At 51.9% G+C, this 17,466-nt stretch overlaps 1 protein-coding gene across 4 annotated transcripts in view; it reads left to right on the top strand.

Annotated features, from left to right (window-relative positions):
- Positions 1–17,466, top strand: part of LOC136386871 (F-box-like/WD repeat-containing protein TBL1X) — a 145,053-nt gene that overhangs the window by 59,164 nt on the left and 68,423 nt on the right. For 3 of the 4 annotated variants that reach the window (XM_066357995.1, XM_066357994.1, XM_066357996.1), the window contains exon 2: positions 15,518–15,595. The exons of the other annotated variant lie outside the window; for it this stretch is intronic. The gene's annotated coding sequence lies outside the window, so the exon portion shown is untranslated. The remainder of the gene's footprint in view (positions 1–15,517; positions 15,596–17,466) is intronic. 4 annotated transcript variants of the gene reach the window in all.

Below are 17,466 nucleotides of genomic sequence, written 5' to 3'. Positions count from 1 at the left end.
TGCCTTTGCCTGTTGCTGCTGGGGTGCTGTCGCTTTCCTCCACAGCCGGGCCGGCAGCATTGGCCGCCGGAAGGTGGGGTCGGCCTGGGTTCCTGCACGGCTCGATTCTCAAGCTGCAGCCCCCACCCAAACCCTGTACAACCAAGGATGGCTTTGATGTGTTTTACAACTGGCTTTTAATTTTTGTTTTCGAGAGAAGGACAGACAGGAAGGGAGACGAGAAGCCTCAATTCATAGTTGCGTCGCTCTAGTTGTTCATTGATTGCTTCTCATATGTGCCTTGATGGGGGAAGGGGGGTTTTTGGCCGAGCCAGTGACCCCTTGCTCAAGCCAGCGACCTTGGGACCATGTAGATCAGGGGTCCCCTAACTTTTTACACAAGGGGTCAGTTCACTGTCCCTCAGATCGTTGGAGGGCTGGACTATAAAAAAAACTATGAACAAATCCCTATGCACACTGCACATATCTTATTTTAAAGTAAAAAAACAAAACGGGAACAAATACAATATTTAAAATAAAGAACAAGTAAATTTAAATCAACAAACTGACCAGTATTTCTTTTTTTCTTTTTTTTTCAATTTTTTTTTTTTTTTTTTCATTTTTCTGAAGCTGGAAACAGGGAGAGACAGTCAGACAGACTCCCGCATGCGCCCGACCGGGATCCACCCGGCACACCTACCAGGGGCGACGCTCTGCCCACCAGGGGGCGATGCTCTGCCCATCCTGGGCGTCGCCATATTGCGACCAGAGCCACTCTAGCGCCTGAGGCAGAGGCCAAGGAGCCATCCCCAGCGCCCGGGCCATCTTTGCTCCAATGGAGCCTTGGCTGTGGGAGGGGAAGAGAGAGACAGAGAGGAAAGCGCGGCGGAGGGGTGGAGAAGCAAATGGGCGCTTCTCCAGTGTGCCCTGGCCGGGAATCGAACCCGGGTCCTCCGCACGCTAGGCCGACGCTCTACCACTGAGCCAACCGGCCAGGGCCTGACCAGTATTTCAATGGGAACTATGCTCCTCTCACTGACCACCAATGAAAGAGGTGCCTTTTCTGGAAGTGCGGCGGGAGCCGGATAAATGGCTAGAGGGGGCCACATGCGGCCCGCGGGCCGTAGTTTGGGGACCCCTGATGTAGATGATCCTACGTTCAAGCCGTGACCTCGGGGTTTTGAAACTGGGACTCCAGTGTCCCAGGTTGACATTCTACCCACTGCGCAACCACCGAGCGGGTGGTTTTGACATTGTTTGAAGTGGCCGGAGGGAAAACATCAAAAGAGGAGCGTTTCATGACACATGAAGTTGATACAAGATTCAAATCTGTGTGTCTGTGAAACGTCGACTGTTGACGATGAAAAAATTTGTTTTTCCTCTCATGATAGAACCTCTCCATCACAACTGGATTTTGCCTTTTGGTTCAGCGAGCCTCACGTGTTAACTGCGTAGCCCTTTCCAGAGAGAGCTCGCCAAGCCCAGCTCTGTGGAATAATTGGACCTTCCAGATAGATGTCAGATCGTGTGCGCCAGTCTCTTAGAAGAGCCGCTCAAACTCTTCTGTTCCACGACGGAAACGAAGAGGGATGGTTTGCTCCCCCCCGTAGCTGCGGACCAGGGGTCGATCCACTGGGCTCGCTGCAGAATTCTGTCTGGGGTGCTCTCGCTGGCCAGTACTTTCTGAGCATGGGGACGTACGTGTACCGTGTGACGCACAGAGCTCACGGTCTGGCATTAGTGACATACAGTGTTAACTCTGGAACTTTGAGCAGGTGTACTGAGTCAGCTCTCCCGTGCTCTGGCCCTAAAAGCAGCGTGAAGGATGCTTTCATTTTATCCAGCCCGCAGCGCGGGGACAGTGACTGCCTGGGAGACAGGTGCACAGAGGTCACACGGTGCTCGGAGGACGCAGGGCACAGGGGCGGGTCAGGCATGCCCCACACTGCGTGCCCAGCCCGGAGAGAAGCATTGAAGGGCTCCCTTCCGTCAGGTCAGAGCTCTTTTCCAAAGGAGCGGTGGGCCTGGGGCGGCAGGGGTGTTCCTCTCTGATTCCTCTGCCGGGCTGGAGCCACGGTCGTGGAGAGAGACAGAGACAGAGACAGACGGGGGCAGGGCGTCCTCGCTGTGGTCGTAGTTAAAAGCAGAAAACACGAGCTTTGGTGGAGTCTCCGTCCCCAGCAGTCAGCTGGATGCTTTGTCCACAGCCGAGCGAAAATAGACCACACTTGAAAGTAACCGACAAAAGTCTTGGTCGGACGAGGAGCCGACAGAATCTGGGTGAATTTGGGAGCAGCTAGCTCCTCGTTCTCTCCCCAAAACAGGCTTCAGTGTAAGGGCTAATGAGAAACCAATTTTGGGGGTGTGTTAGATTCAGTTATAGGAGGGGAGGCAGAGAGACAGACTCCCACATATGCCCTGACTGGGATCCACCCAGCAAGCCCACTAGGGGGTGATGCTCTGCCCATTTAGGGTATTGCTCCACTGATCGGCAACCAAGCTCTTTTTAGTGCCTGAAGCAAGGGCATGGAGCCATCCTCAGTGCCCAAGACCATCTTGCTCCATTTGAGCCATGGCTGCAGGAGGGGAAGAGAGAGAGAGAGATAGAGAGGAAGGAGAGGGGGAGGGCTGGAGAAGCAGATGGGCGCTTCTCCTGTGTGCCCTGGCTGGGAATCGAACCGGGAACGGTCATATGCCGGGCTGACACTCTACTACTGAGGCAGCTGGTCAGGGCCTTCGTTGACCCTCATCCACCAGTGTCTCCAGCACAGACCAGCTTGGACCAGGTTCGTTTGGAGAGAACCTGGGAGAATCACAGCTGTATGGAATTCTGGTTTTATACAGTGCCTCAGTCCAAAATGGAAGGGCGCGGCCCAGAATCGAGCCGGACTTCGAGGGCGTGGCTTTCACCTGCTTTCCGGCACCATCTGGATAACGCAGGTGCCCGAGCCGTTGCCCGTCGAAAGCATACATTTCCCTGCCATTCTTGAAGCTGTTGTGTGAGAAAGTCAGTTGAATTTCCTAATCCACTTATATATTGAATTAAAAACCTACTTGTCCGGTGGTCGTGGTCTTGACTCCTAATAAGGACATTTTCCAATGAGCATCATCATCTCCCGGGTTTTGGAACAGCGAGAAGTGTTAAATCTCTTTCAGTTCTCATCACAAAACCAGCTGAAAATTGCGTTATGTGCCAATGTGATTGGCCTCAATAAAGCCTATTGTTCAAGTATAATTTGAATTAGGAAACTGTTCTGTAGACCTCTTCCCGAGTTAAACTGTGCAATTATGCTTCTGACATGACGGAAGTGCACTTGAAAGTCCCCTTATGTCTTAGAACAAATGAAGAGTTTTCCTTTCTTTTAAAATTGGAAGTTGTTTCTAATCTTTTGGTTATACAGTAACAGTGTAACTATTTTTTTTTTTTTTTAGAGAGGAGAGAGAGAGGGAGAGAGAGAGACAGAGAGGGAGAGAGAGGAGAGAGAGACAGAGAGAAGGGAGGGAAGAGCAGGAAGCATCAACTCCCATATGTGCCTTGACCAGGCAAGCCCAGGGTTTTGAACCGGCGACCTCAGCATTTCCAGGTCGACGCTTTAGCCACTGCTCTGCCACAGGTCAGGCTAACTGTATTTTGTTTAACATTTATACACACATATCTACATAATTTTCCAGGATCTCAGAGAACTTGGAAAAAAAAAGCCATACTGAGGTGTAATTTATATGCCGCAGAATTCACGGGTGGTCAACGTGCAGTTCGTGATTTTCAGTAGATTTAGATTTAGAGAGGATATCACCACAGTCCCATTTTACAACACTGATCACCTGAGAAAGAGACCTTCTACCCTTTGTCACTTCTCCCCCCCACCCCCCGAACCCTGGCATCCACTCATCTGTTTCGTGGATCTGTGGATTTCCCGCTCTGAGGGCTTTAAACAAGTGGAATCCTACACAGATGGGATCTTGACTGTCTCGCCTCTTTCAGTGGGTGTCACCCTTTCAAAGGCTGGCCATGTGGTGGCTTGAATCAATGTCCCTCTTTCTCATTGCTGACCAGCAGTCCCTTGTCACGATATGCTTATCCATTCATTCAACAGTTGATGGGCATGTGGGCGGTTTCCACTTTCTGGGTGTTAGGAATGGAGTGGCTGTGAACCTGTACCGGTTTTGGGTGGCCATATGTTTTCACTTCTCCTGGGTATTTTCTTAGGAGCGGAATTGCTGGGCCCGATGGTAACTCGATGTCTAACCTTTTGGGGAGCGGCTGGACTGGTTTCCAAAGCGGTTGTGTCGTGTGACATTCCCACCCACAAGGAACGAGCATTCCAGTGTCTCATTCCCCGGTTGTGGGGACGTCCGCATACTGCTACAATACTGGTTTTCCGCTCGTCAGTTTGATCCGTGTAGCTGCACGTGGCTGTTGTGCAGATAGATACCGGGCTGTTACTGTTTGGTTATACAGTAACAGTGTAACTATTTTTTTTTTTTTTTTTTAGAGAGGAGAAAGAGAGGGAGAGACGGCCCATTCGGGCAGTGGTCCAATGGGCCGTCTCACAGATAGCAGTCACTGCGGCAGGAGTTGTATGGAGTCCACCGTTTCGTCTCTGGGACCTGCAGGAGAAATTGTGCACGTGCTAGAAACTGTGCTTTTAAGACCTGTATCTTTTACGGGGTGTTTTTTTGTTTGTTTGTTTGTTTGGTTTTTTTTGAGACTGTGACTCAAGCACCTACCTGGCATGCTTGTTTCTTAGCGCAGGTATCTGGGAAACTCAGAGTCCCATTCCTGGTCCCCGTCAGCAAACGGCAGGTGGCATTGCCTGGCAGGCTGTGGTCATCACTTATGCTGCGTGTCATTATTCATACTGATTGCTGCCTGTCCTGACTTACCCAGTCCCTTGATTTATTTATTTTTTTTTACAGAGACAGAGAGAGTCAGAGAGAGGGATAGATAGGGACAGACAGACAGGAACGGAGAGAGATGAGAAGCATCAATCATCAGTTTTTCGTTATGACACCTTAGTTGTTCATTGATTGCTTTCTCATATGTGCCTTGACCGCGGGCCTTCAGCAGATCAACTAGTGACCCCTTGCTCGAGCCAGCGACCTTGGGTCCAAGCTGGTGAGCTTTTGCTCAAACCAGATGAGCCTGCGCTCAAACTGGCGACCTCGGGGTCTGGAACCTGGGTCTTTCCGCATCCCAGTCCGACGCTCTATCCACTGCGCCACCGCCTGGTCTGGCCCTTGATGTATTTTTGCTGTTGTGTGTGTGGATTCGGAACCCGCCTCTGCCCGATTTCCCCCGTCTGTTCCCAGGTGAGGAGTTCAGTGTGCGGTGGAGGGGAGCCCCCTGGCGTCTTGGGGACTGTCTGAGCTCCTGCACTCCGGTGCGTGAGCGGCCTCTCACTTGCCGCCGCCTCTTCCCCTCCAAGTGCAGGGGACAAAGGGTGCTTCTCACTTTCGGGTGCTGAGGATCAGCGTGAAAGGGAGCCGCTGTGCCAGCGCCAAGGTTAAGCGCTCTCTCTCTCGGCCTTTCAAGTCTGAAAATTAAAGTTCTTCCAAATCAATTTAGGAGAGAACGCTGCATGACAATGAGCCAGAGCTCCTGAATGATTTGATTTGACTGTGGGGGACGACGTTTACAAAGTGAATTCTTGAAAGAAAAAAAGGAATTCTTGGGCTCAGAGGCACAGCGAGGGGGTGGACATCCGTCCGTCTGCAGCATCGTCTCTCGGGGGGAGACTGCCCCGTGGACTTCCTCGCCCCCCGGGCCCACACCCTTGACCGAGCTCCGTCACGTTGGCAGCGAGGGCGCGAAGTGAACGTTCTTCCATGTCTCTCGCTGGACTAGGGTGAAGTGTTCATGCAGGGAGGGTGGCCGTGTCTGGGTTTGTGAGGAGGGAAGATCGGGAGCGCTTTCTCGGGGTCAGTGCCGTGTCCCCGGCCGCCCTCTGTCAGGAGCCTGCGATAAGGGCGTCCGGAATATAGCCGTGCTCTGTGGTCTGCGTGAGATGTCGCTGTTCTGCCGACAGCCACGTCCTGTGGGCGTCCTGCACCGCGGTGTCACCGGGAGAGGGAGCCGGACGGCTCACAGGTTCTCGCCAGGTGGCCACATGAAGACAGTGACAAGGTTCTCAGCTGAGTCTGGAATGCGTGGACGACAGTGACAAAAGCCATGTTAGCTACTACTTCCTTTTTTTTTTTTTTGTATTTTTCTGAAGCTGGAAACGGGGAGAGACAGTCAGACAGACTCCTGCATGTGCCCGACCAGGATCCACCTGGCACGCCCACCAGGGGCGTTGCTCTGCCACGACCAGAGCCACTCTAGCGCCTGGGGCAGAGGCCAAGGAGCCATCCCCAGCGCCCGGGCCATCTTTGCTCCAGTGGAGCCTTGGCTGCGGGAGAGGAAGAGAGAGACAGAGAGGAAGGAGGGGGGGGTGGAGAAGCAAATGGGCGCTTCTCCTATGTGCCCTGGCCGGGAATCGAACCCGGGTCCCCCGCACGCCAGGCCGACGCTCTACCGCTGAGCCAACCGGCCAGGGCCAGCTACTACTTCCTATGTATTGTGCACCATGCCGTGGAGGACTGTCTGCACTTTCCGTGCGTGTAGTGGTGCTGTGGTGGTGTGGTGTCCTGATGTCCTGCTGTGGTGGTGTGGTGTCCTGATGTCCTGGGGTGGTGGTGTGGTGTCCTGATGTCCTGGGGTGGTGGTGTGGTGTCCTGATGTCCTGCTGTGGTGATGTGGTGTCCTGATGTCCTGGTGTGGTGGTGTGGTGTCCTGATGTCTTTTTTTTTTTTTTTTTCATTTTTCTGAAGCTGGAAACAGGGAGAGACAGTCTGACAGACTCCCGCATGCGCCCGACCGAGATCCACCCGGCACGCCCACCAGGGGCGACGCTCTGCCCACCAGGGGGCGATGCTCTGCCCATCCTGGGCGTCGCCATGTTGCGACCAGAGCCACTCTAGCGCCTGAGGCAGAGGCCACAGAGCCATCCCCAGCGCCCGGGCCATCTTTGCTCCAGTGGAGCCTTGGCTGCGGGAGGGGAAGAGAGAGACAGAGAGGAAGGCGCGGCGGAGGGGTGGAGAAGCAAATGGGCGCTTCTCCTATGTGCCCTGGCCGGAAATCAAACCCGGGTCCTCCGCACGCTAGGCCGACACTCTACCGCTGAGCCAACCGGCCAGGGCCGTGTCCTGATGTCTTGCTGTGGTGATGTGGTGTCCTGATGTCCTGGTGTGGTGGTGTGGTGTCCTGATGTCCTGGTGTGGTGGTGTGGTGTCCTGATGTCCTGGTGTGGTGGTGTGGTGTCCTGATGTCCTGGTGTGGTGGTGTGGTGTCCTGATGTCCTGGTGTGGTGGTGTGGTGTCCTGATGTCCTGGTGTGGTGGTGTGGTCCCCTGATGTCCTGGTGTGGTGGTGTGGTGTCCTGATGTCCTGCTGTGGTGGTGTGGTCCCCTGATGTCCTGGTGTGATGTCCTGATGTCCTGCTGTGGTGGTGTGGTGTCCTGATGTCCTGGTGTGGTGATGTGGTGTCCTGATGTCCTGGTGTGGTGGTGTGGTCCCCTGATGTCCTGCTGTGGTGGTGTGGTCCCCTGATGTCCTGGTGTGGTGGAGTGGTGTCCTGATGTCCTGGAGTGGTGGTGTGGTGTCCTGATGTCCTGCTGTGGTAGTGTGGTCCCCTGATGTCCTGGTGTGATGTCCTGATGTGGTGGTGTGGTCCCCTGATGTCCTGGTGTGGTCCCCTGATGTCCTGGTGTGGTGGAGTAGTGTCCTGGTGTCCTGGTGTGGTGTCCTGATGTCCTGCTGTGGTAGTGTGGTCCCCTGATGTCCTGGTGTGGTCCCCTGATGTCCTGGTGTGGTGGAGTGATGTCCTGGTGTCCTGCTGTGGTGGAGTGGTGTCCTGATGTCCTGCTGTGGTAGTGTGGTGTCCTGATGTCCTGGTGTGGTCCCCTGATGTCCTGGTGTGGTGGAGTAGTGTCCTGGTGTCCTGGTGTGGTGTCCTGATGTCCTGCTGTGGTAGTGTGGTCCCCTGATGTCCTGCTGTGGTAGTGTGGTCCCCTGATGTCCTGGTGTGGTCCCCTGATGTCCTGGTGTGGTGGAGTGATGTCCTGGTGTCCTGCTGTGGTGGAGTGGTGTCCTGATGTCCTGCTGTGGTGGTGTGGTGTCCTGATGTCCTGGTGTGGTGTCCTGATGTCCTGCTGTGGTGGTGTGGTGTCCTGGTGTCCTGGTGTGGTGGTGTGGTGTCCTGATGTCCTGCTGTGGTGTCCTGATGTCCTGCTGTGGTGGTGTGGTGTCCTGATGTCCTGCTGTGGTGGTGTGGTGTCCTGGTGTCCTGGTGTGGTGGTGTGGTGTCCTGATGTCCTGGTGTGATGTCCTGATGTCCTGCTGTGGTGGTGTGGTGTCCTGGTGTAGTGGTGTGGTGCCTTGATGTCCTGGTGAGGGCTCAGTGTTCCCCCGATCATGCAGATGAGGAGGTGGAGTTGTGAGACTGTCTAGCGGGGATCTACAGGGGTCGACGGCGGTTCTCCCAGCTCCTCTGTCCCCAGCACCCATGCCCGACGTTGCGGGACGAAATGCGTCCCGGGAAGAACAGAAAATGTCCCTTCTCCGCCAGTAACGGTCCTGACGTCAAGTGGCATCCCAGTTCCCTCGGCCCTCCCCGCCCATTATGGGGTGGACTGGTGTGCTGGAGGGGGTACGAGTTGCAGGCGGCAAGGCTTGGGTTCCATGGGGACCCTGCAAGAGGGCGAGATGGACCGGGACGCAGAGGTACGCACGTTCTTGGAGTTGGGCCCGTGCGTTCTCTCCAAGGGCGAAGGCTGGGAGTGAGGAAGCAGTTTGAGATTACTGTGGGGGTGAGATTACTGTGGGGGTGGGATTACTGTGGGGGTGGGATTACTGTGGGGGTGAGATTACTGTGGGGGTGGGATTACTGTGCGGGTGGGATTACTGTGGGGGTGGGATTACTGTGGGGGTGAGATTACTGTGGGGGTGGGATTACTGTGCGGGTGGGATTACTGTGGGGGTGGGATTACTGTGGGGGTGAGATTACTGTGCGGGGTGGGATTACTGTGGGGGTGGGATTACTGTGGGGGTGGGATTACTGTGCGGGTGGGATTACTGTGCGGGTGGGATTACTGTGGGGGTGGGATTACTGTGGGGGTGAGGAAGCAGTTTGAGATTACTGTGGGGGTGAGATTACTGTGGGGGTGAGATTACTGTGGGGGTGGGATTACTGTGCGGGTGAGATTACTGTGGGGGTGAGATTACTGTGGGGGGTGAGATTACTGTGGGGGTGGGATTACTGTGGGGGTGGGATTACTGTGGGGTGGGATTACTGTGGGGGTGAGATTACTGTGGGAGTGAGGAAGCAGTTTGAGATTACTGTGGGGTGGGATTACTGTGGGGGTGAGATTACTGTGCGGGTGAGATTACTGTGGGGGTGAGATTACTGTGGGGTGAGTACTGTGGGGGTGAGATTACTGTGGGGGTGAGATTACTGTGCGGGTAAGATTACTGTGGGGGTGAGATTACGGTGGGGGTGAGATTACTGGGGTGAGTACTGTGGGGGTGGGATTACTGTGGGGGTGAGATTACTGTGGGGGTGAGATTACTGTGCGGGTGAGAATACTGTGGGGGTGAGATTACTGTGGGGGTGAGATTACTGTGGGGGTGAGATTACTGTGGGGGGGTGAGATTACTGTGGGGGTGAGATTACTGTGGGGTGAGATTACTGTGCGGGTGGGATTACTGTGGGGGGGTGAGATTACTGTGGGGGTGAGATTACTGTGGGAGGGTGAGATTACTGTGGGGGTGAGATTACTGTGCGGGTGAGAATACTGTGGGGGTGAGATTACTGTGGGGGTGAGATTACTGTGGGGGTGAGATTACTGTGGGGGGAGATTACTGTGGGGGTGAGATTACTGTGGGGGTGAGATTACTGTGGGGTGAGATTACTGTGGGGGTGAGATTACTGTGGGGGGGTGAGATTACTGTGGGGTGGGATTACTGTGGGGGGGTGAGATTACTGTGGGGGTGAGATTACTGTGCGGGTGAGAATACTGTGGGGGTGAGATTACTGTGGGGGTGAGATTACTGTGGGGGTGAGATTACTGTGGGGGGGGGAGATTACTGTGGGGGTGAGATTACTGTGGGGTGAGATTACTGTGGGGGTGAGATTACTGTGGGGGGAGATTACTGTGCAGGTGAGATTACTGTGGGGGTGAGATTACTGTGGGGGTGAGATTACTGTGGGGGGAGATTACTGTGGGGGTGAGATTACTGTGGGGGTGAGATTACTGTGGGGGTGAGATTACTGTGGGGGTGAGATTACTGTGGGGTGAGATTACTGTGGGGGTGAGATTACTGTGGGGGTGAGATTACTGTGCGGGTGAGATTACTGTGGGGGTGAGATTACTGTGGGGGGAGATTACTGTGGGGGTGAGATTACTGTGGGGGGGGGAGATTACTGTGGGGGTGAGATTACTGTGGGGTGAGATTACTGTGGGGGGAGATTACTGTGGGGGGAGATTACTGTGGGGGTGAGATTACTGTGGGGTGAGATTACTGTGGGGGGAGATTACTGTGGGGGGAGATTACTGTGGGGGGAGATTACTGTGGGGGGAGATTACTGTGGGAGTGAGATTACTGTGGGGGGAGATTACTGTGGGGGGAGATTACTGTGGGGGTGAGATTACTGTGGGGTGAGATTACTGTGGGGTGAGGGTGGTAGGGCCCGGGGCCCTGCAGTGTTCATGACGCAGGTGTAGACCTCTAGGTGGGAGGGATAACGGGTGGCTGAATTGTCGGGTGGCTGGTGAGCAGACACCGTCCTCTGTGTGTGTCCCATTCCCTGTTGACCTCCGATGACACCTGCCCACCCGTCTCCTCAGCTCTTGCTACTGCACAAACCCCATGGAATTCTGCCTTCCTTCAGGGGGCTGTTCTGGTTCTGACCCAAGTGTTGTACTACTAGTCTCCACCCACTACATGCCAAGAACGCCTGTCCCCATTTTGGCACCTTCACCTGTCTCTAGACATTGCAGCTGTCCCTTGGAGGGGACACAGTCACCCCCAGTTGAGGTCTGTGGTAGGGTACAGGCCTCACCCTCCGTGTTAACTAAAGAGGAAATTGCAATAGCCCACTGCCTCCCAATTTGTTGAAATTGAGACTTTAAAAAAAACAAACAAAACATCCATTTCTGGAAAAAAGGTCATTGTGAAGTCATCTATTTCCAAAGGGGTCCGGATCAGAGAGTTGGATACTCTAGGTCTCTGCCTGACCAGGGTCGATATAGGGAAACCCCCGTGTACTTGTATAAAAGGGTTGGATTTTTGTCATTTCCGTTTATAGTTTTATTTAGGACATCTTCCTGACATCCGAAGTAAGGACGTAACACTTGAAGAAACACTTTGGTTTGTGGCTAGAAGTGTGTGTGTGTGTGTGTGTGTGTGTGTGTGTGAATCCTCGGACCTTGACTTAGCTGACCGTGGACCTTGGCGTCCTAGATTTTGAGGTATCTGTGTAAGCAGATAGTTGAGTTTGACTGTTTCACAAAAGGGACGGGCTTGCTGTATTTGTTCATGTCAGCGAGTAAACAATGTTACAGCTTACATTCTGCTCAGTGCTGGCTGTAGAAGCGGAGACAGTGCTTTGGGAGATGGGGAAGAGCGTAATTAGGATTCTTTCATGCCTTCTGGTGCAATGTGTCATCTATTAACAAAAATATGGTTTGTATCACAGGCGAATCATCTGTATAGTTCGGAACCATATCTGGGAAGATTCAAATAGTTCTTGATAGCATCTTTAAGTGTTGTGATTCTTTTTTCTGTCACTAAAGATGCGTTTCCTGCCACTAAATAAAATTGAATCTCTCACTCTAATGGGAGTACTCATAAATGCTTACAGACTGGTCCCTTATTAAAATTTGCTATGCCCCCCCCCCCCCGTTAATTTTAGCTGTATATGGATTGTATAATTTTAAGCCTGATTGGATCATGTTATTACGTTGTCTCATCCCAGATTTCCTGTGTGACAAGTCACTCCCTGGTCTTTTTTATGAGGAACTGATTGGCATTGCATGGTGTCAGTTGGGAAGTGATTTCTTATTTGTCACCGTGAGGTGTGGGTCAACGGTACAGGTGTCTGCAGCACGCTCTGACACGCATAAATACGCATTGTTAAGTATCGATTTTGTCATTGAAGGAGCGTGAGGTACTTGTTAGCCAGCCTCAGAACACGTCAAAGAAGAAATTGGTCCATAAAAGTGTCTCATTTCGTGGCTCTCTTTCTCTGCATTTGAAAAGCTCCTGCTTCCACACTGAACATAAAATGCACAAGCGTGATGAAAGGGCACATTTGGAGGGAACAGATGAATGTGGAATGACTTACCTGAAAAACAGACGGAGAAAATGTGTCTTCCCATCGACGCTTGAATGAGAAATGAATGATTTTCCCTGCACGGTCATTTCTCTGTACTCACAGCGCTAGTAGGTTTATTTATTTTTCTCCAAAATTGCCAAAAAAAAAAAAGAAAAGAAAGAAAATAGTGACTTTTGTTTGCTCCAGATCCCGCTCTGGACTTGTTATAAATGCTCACCTGCATGTTAACGTGTCTGCTGCGTTCTGGGCTCTGAGCTGTGCTGAGGGAGTTCTCTGCGATTCAGGTGGAACGAGAGCCTTGTGGCTCCGTCGGGGGGCACAGGACGTCAGGTCGGTTCTGTTCCATTTTCTGTCGCTGTCATTGTTCATAGTGTATCTGGATAGCGGTTTGTTTTATTTGTGACGTTTGTTGAATGAATAAGTGAGTGAATAAACAAATGCACGGGTAGCGCCCCCACATGCCTTTCTAGTTTCTGTGCCCTGGAGCAGCCACCAGACGGAGGAGGCGGGTCTTCCTGCACCCGTGGAAGAACCAGGTTGATGGTGGGCGAGGCAGAAGCAGGTGATGGTGGGGGAGAGCTCTCAGAGAGCAGTCTTCCTTCAGAGAAGCTGCCTTCAGGAACTTGCCCGTTGTGTTTGCCCCTTCGGTTTGATTCTTTCAGTACTCCGCTTCTGTGTTACGCTCTTAATGTGATCGAGGTATTGAAGTTTCTGTCCTGTGGAGTCCCCTCAACCGTCCCCCTCAGGAGAAAGGAGGGACCTTGGTTGCCCTGTTTGTATACCAGGTGTTAATACAACCCAGCCTCGGGGACTCTGAAAAGCCCGTGAGGTCTTGCAGGGGAGGAGGCCGTAAGGAATGAGGCCGTGGAACCTCAGATTGAAAATAGTCGTGGTGGGGAATTAAGACATTGCACCAATTTCTTTCTTCTGAACTGTCTTTAATATCATCTTAGAGTTGGTGCTAAAGCCACTACTTTTTTTGTTGTTGTTAGAATCTTCAGATGTCTGCTGTCTCAAACGGCAGCCGCTGTCTGCATGTGACTGTTTAAACTCGAGTCAATTAAAATGAAACACAGATGTAAAAGTCAGTTCCTCCATTGCACTAGCCACGTTTCAAGTGCTCTATGGCCTTGTGTGGGGGTGAGGGAGTTCTACTGAGTGGGACACCTGAATCCATCTTAACACAATAAATTAAAGTTAATAAAAATTAATTTAAAAACCCCAACAAATCAATAAGGGAAAGTCAAACAATCCCATAGAAAAATGAGCCAAGGCAACGATCAGGTAATAGTGAACAATGTTAAATACATTTAAAAAAAAAATATATATATATCTCATACTAATGATCCAATAAATGTAAACAATCATTAATAAAAATTAAGAAAAAGAGCCCTTTGCCTCACCTGTATTTTACTTTTTTAAACTATGTAATGTATTACTTGGAACAGAATAAAAGTAGTTTGGGAGATGGAAACATATGGGATATATGCCTCCTGTGAAATTATAGAAATTTTAGTATGGTCAACCTTGGCCATACTAGTATTTGGGGCAGACAGTTTTTTAGAACTCAGAGCCAATGAAGCAGTTCAGAATTTCTGCCACTCAGATGCCCCGTCACCTCTAGTACCCATCTCAGCCCCTGGCCCAGTTATTGCAGGCCTCCCTGAACACAGAAGAGGACTCAGGAGGGAACTGCAGCTTCTTTGTCATGCTCAGTGGTTCTGAAAACATGCTTCAGACTTTCCCCTTCATTCTCGTGATGGTACAGGTCAAATTTCTCGGGAGTGGGAATGTTAACCACCAGACCAACCGGGGGGAAAATAGCAGACCCTTTGGTGTATATTCCCGGGCTCAGTGGCTGCAGGACACATTTCTGCTGTCTCCCTCCCTCCGTGGGCTCTCCTCTTCCGAGTTCTCGGTTTGCTTCTCTGCACGTGTGTTGCCTTGAATTTTCAAGGGATGTCAACAGGAAAACGGTTCCTCAGATTTTGTGATGTGGAAGAAACCTCATAAATAACTTAATACCCTCATTTCACAGCTGAGTAGTCTCTGATCCAGAGAGAGCGTCTTATCATTAATGAGGAGCAAACTGAGGCCCGTGAGTCTGCTCTTTCTCATTTTTTTTTTTTTTTGATGCCGTGTACGTGCACAGTGAGGCGGTGGCCTGGAGGCAGAATGGGGCAGCGACGGGGACTGGGAGCCCGGCCAGGTTGCCAGCATCTTCCCAGCTACGTGTGCTGAGTGTGGTCTGCGGCACGTGAGCCCTGTGAGCTCGGAGATGATGAAAGGAAAGGAGGCGGGAAGGGTTGTGCCTGTTATCTTTCCGGGAGATGCTCTTCGTGGAGGCTGCACCTGACTGGACCACTCTGGGAGGGGGGCGCTTGGCAGGTGTGCTCAGGTCTACCCTGAGCCAGCGGTCTCTGGGCCATCAGTGCCACCGCCGCTGTTCATGCTGTGAGCCAAATAGTGAAGTCCTCCAGCAACAACCCCTTCTGGGAGTTCCCTGCATCCTGACTGTCCCTTCCCGTGAGATGAGCTCCCATCCCACTGCCTGCACACAGCAGATGGGGGATTACAAGCTGGCCCAGCTAGGAGCGTGCCATCCACAGGGCCGACTTGCCCAGGCAAGACTTCATGCACCAACAGGAGCGCCACCTCCTGCAAGAAGCCTCCCTGGATTTCTCCCACACCATGAACATACAAACAAGAGGCAGTGTGATTCCTTGTTACCTTGTCAGTTGTGTCCTTCTTGTCTCTCATCTCTCAGCACTTATTTGCTCATCACTCCCTGAATTTTCGGAGGTGTCTGTCACTAGAAGCCGAATTGTGCTGAATTCTAGAAATACCCGCTTTCACTTGGTGTGCGTGAGGGTGATGTAGAAACGTGTCTGTTGTTCGAGCAGGGTTTTCAGTTGCGGAAACGACGGGCTTGATCCTGAGGTTGCATGAACGTTGGCACAGGTGTGTGTGTGCACGGTATAAACAGTCATGAGCCTGAAATTCAGCCATGACCGTGTCTGCCATCTGCCACGGACATTGTTTCGGCTCCTTATGCCCTGACTCGGGTACCTGCCTTCTTATGGAACCATCAAGAACATATCTGTATACTTCAGCACGTGCCCATGGACACTGTTGCCTCACTTTGGGTATTTTTTTCATTAACAGGTGACTGCAGACAGAAGACAGGCGTAAACACAGACCCGAGAAGGAAGGAAGAAGGGATTTGCCCCCGTCTGGCTCGGAGTAAGTGAAGTTGTCCGAGGGATTTGTTATTACAGAGGGAACGGCCTGTCACCCTCTTTATGTCTCTGGTGTGGGAAAGTTAAACAGGGCTGCACTGGCCGTGCCTACCGGAAACAGAGAGGTCTCTAGGTTTCTCGTGGCAGGTGATTTTGCCGACACCAGCACGTCTTAACAAAACTTTTTATTTAGATCCGGAAGTCGGGGGTTCCAGGGAGGAGAGCGGAGGTGGTGATTACGGCGTGTCTGCTTCCTAGACGTTGCTGCCTCCGGTTTCTCTCCCACAGCCGCTAGGAGCTCCTTGTTTTTTCCCAGGGGGGCTGATTGGGAAGACCCACCGGCGGGTGGAGGCGGGCTCCTGTGGTCGCATGCGCTGCTCGTAGGACGAGCTTGGGAAATGACAGGCGGCGGTGTCACTGCTTGGGGGACCAGCCAGGATGCTTGATGGCAACCTTGGCTGGCGCCGTGCTGCTGAGACGGCGTGGCTGCGGCAGGGACCCCCGGGAGGCGTTTCTCTTCCTGCGGATCCGCACGTGGGCTCTGGTGTTGGAGAGACTCCACGCTGGCGGGGCCGGGCCCTCCTGGGTCTACAGCTGCCAGATCGTCACCTCTCTGTCACCCAGTTCCTCACCCAAATCAAGAGCACCCTTTGCAGACCGCGCTGTATGAAAACAATCTCCCGTGTCTGGCGTGACTGCCCCTTGGATCTGCCGTCGCTGGAGCCCCGGGGAGTGTGGAGTGTGTGAGGACGAGTGAGACTGTCTGTCTGGGCGCTTGGCTGGTCTCTGCACCGAAGGGCTCAGCGCCCGTGGTTCCAATAACGCGGGTTCCGTCAGTGCGAGGGCGGGGCGAGGCGAGGAACCAGGGCTGGCTTCAAACCCACCGGGTCCCCCTGTCAGTACCGGCCTTCATCACCTGCACCCTCGGGGGCTTCCGGGAAGGTGGGTGCGTCCACTCAGCTGCACCGGGCAGGGAGCACTGTGGTGAGAAATGACACAAGTTTGGCCCCCATACACTGACTCTGATACTCAATACAACTAGAAATTTGGGAGGAAATAAGGGTATAGATTTGGGTTTCCATTCCTCAGTTACATTTTTATTTGCATTAGGAAATGTATTTTTGACAACACGATTATATGTGTAATTTCATAGGCATCTGTTAATTCCGTTTAACTGATTTAATTGACATTAATTAAACTTATATTAAGGTAAATAAATTGTTTTTATGTGCTGTAACTTTATTAAATCATTAACTTAAAATGACTTATTTTGAAACATTAGATAATAAATCAAAGTTTCTTCATTTAATTGACTTAATGCATTTGTATTAAACTTAAATTCCTATCTAAAGAGAAAACAATTTGTGTAATGTGCATTTCATGGTGGGTACTAAATTGGAGTTTGATGATTACTTAGAATAATTATGGAATTCTCCAAATTTTCCACCTTTATAAGACACCCATGTGACTAATTAGCAGATTTTTTAATGGAACCCAGAGTGTGAAAGTAGTCCCTGAAGAAGAGACTTTAACTCAAAGATCGTGCCTTCCGTTGACACCTATTTAACTCAGATTTACAAAGGATTCTCTTTCTATTGTGATGAACTTCACGTGACACACTATTTACCACCATAACCATTTTTAAGTATACATTTTGGAGGCATCAAGTATGTTCATGTTGTTGTAGAACCATCAGCACCACCTGTCTCCAGAACTCTTCTCGTCTTCTCAGACTGAAACCCTGTCCCCGTTAAACACCCCTCACTCCCTCCCCCCCAGCCCCAGGCCACCACCATGCAACTTTCTGTGTCTGAATGTGACTGCTCTGGGTACTGATCTAAGTGGAATTATTCCATTCTTGTCCTTTTAACCTAG

This window comes from Saccopteryx leptura, unplaced genomic scaffold, assembly GCF_036850995.1.
Source record: "Saccopteryx leptura isolate mSacLep1 unplaced genomic scaffold, mSacLep1_pri_phased_curated manual_scaffold_18, whole genome shotgun sequence".
Taxonomy (NCBI): domain Eukaryota; kingdom Metazoa; phylum Chordata; class Mammalia; order Chiroptera; family Emballonuridae; genus Saccopteryx; species Saccopteryx leptura.
This window is presented reverse-complemented; position numbering and strand designations above follow the sequence as displayed.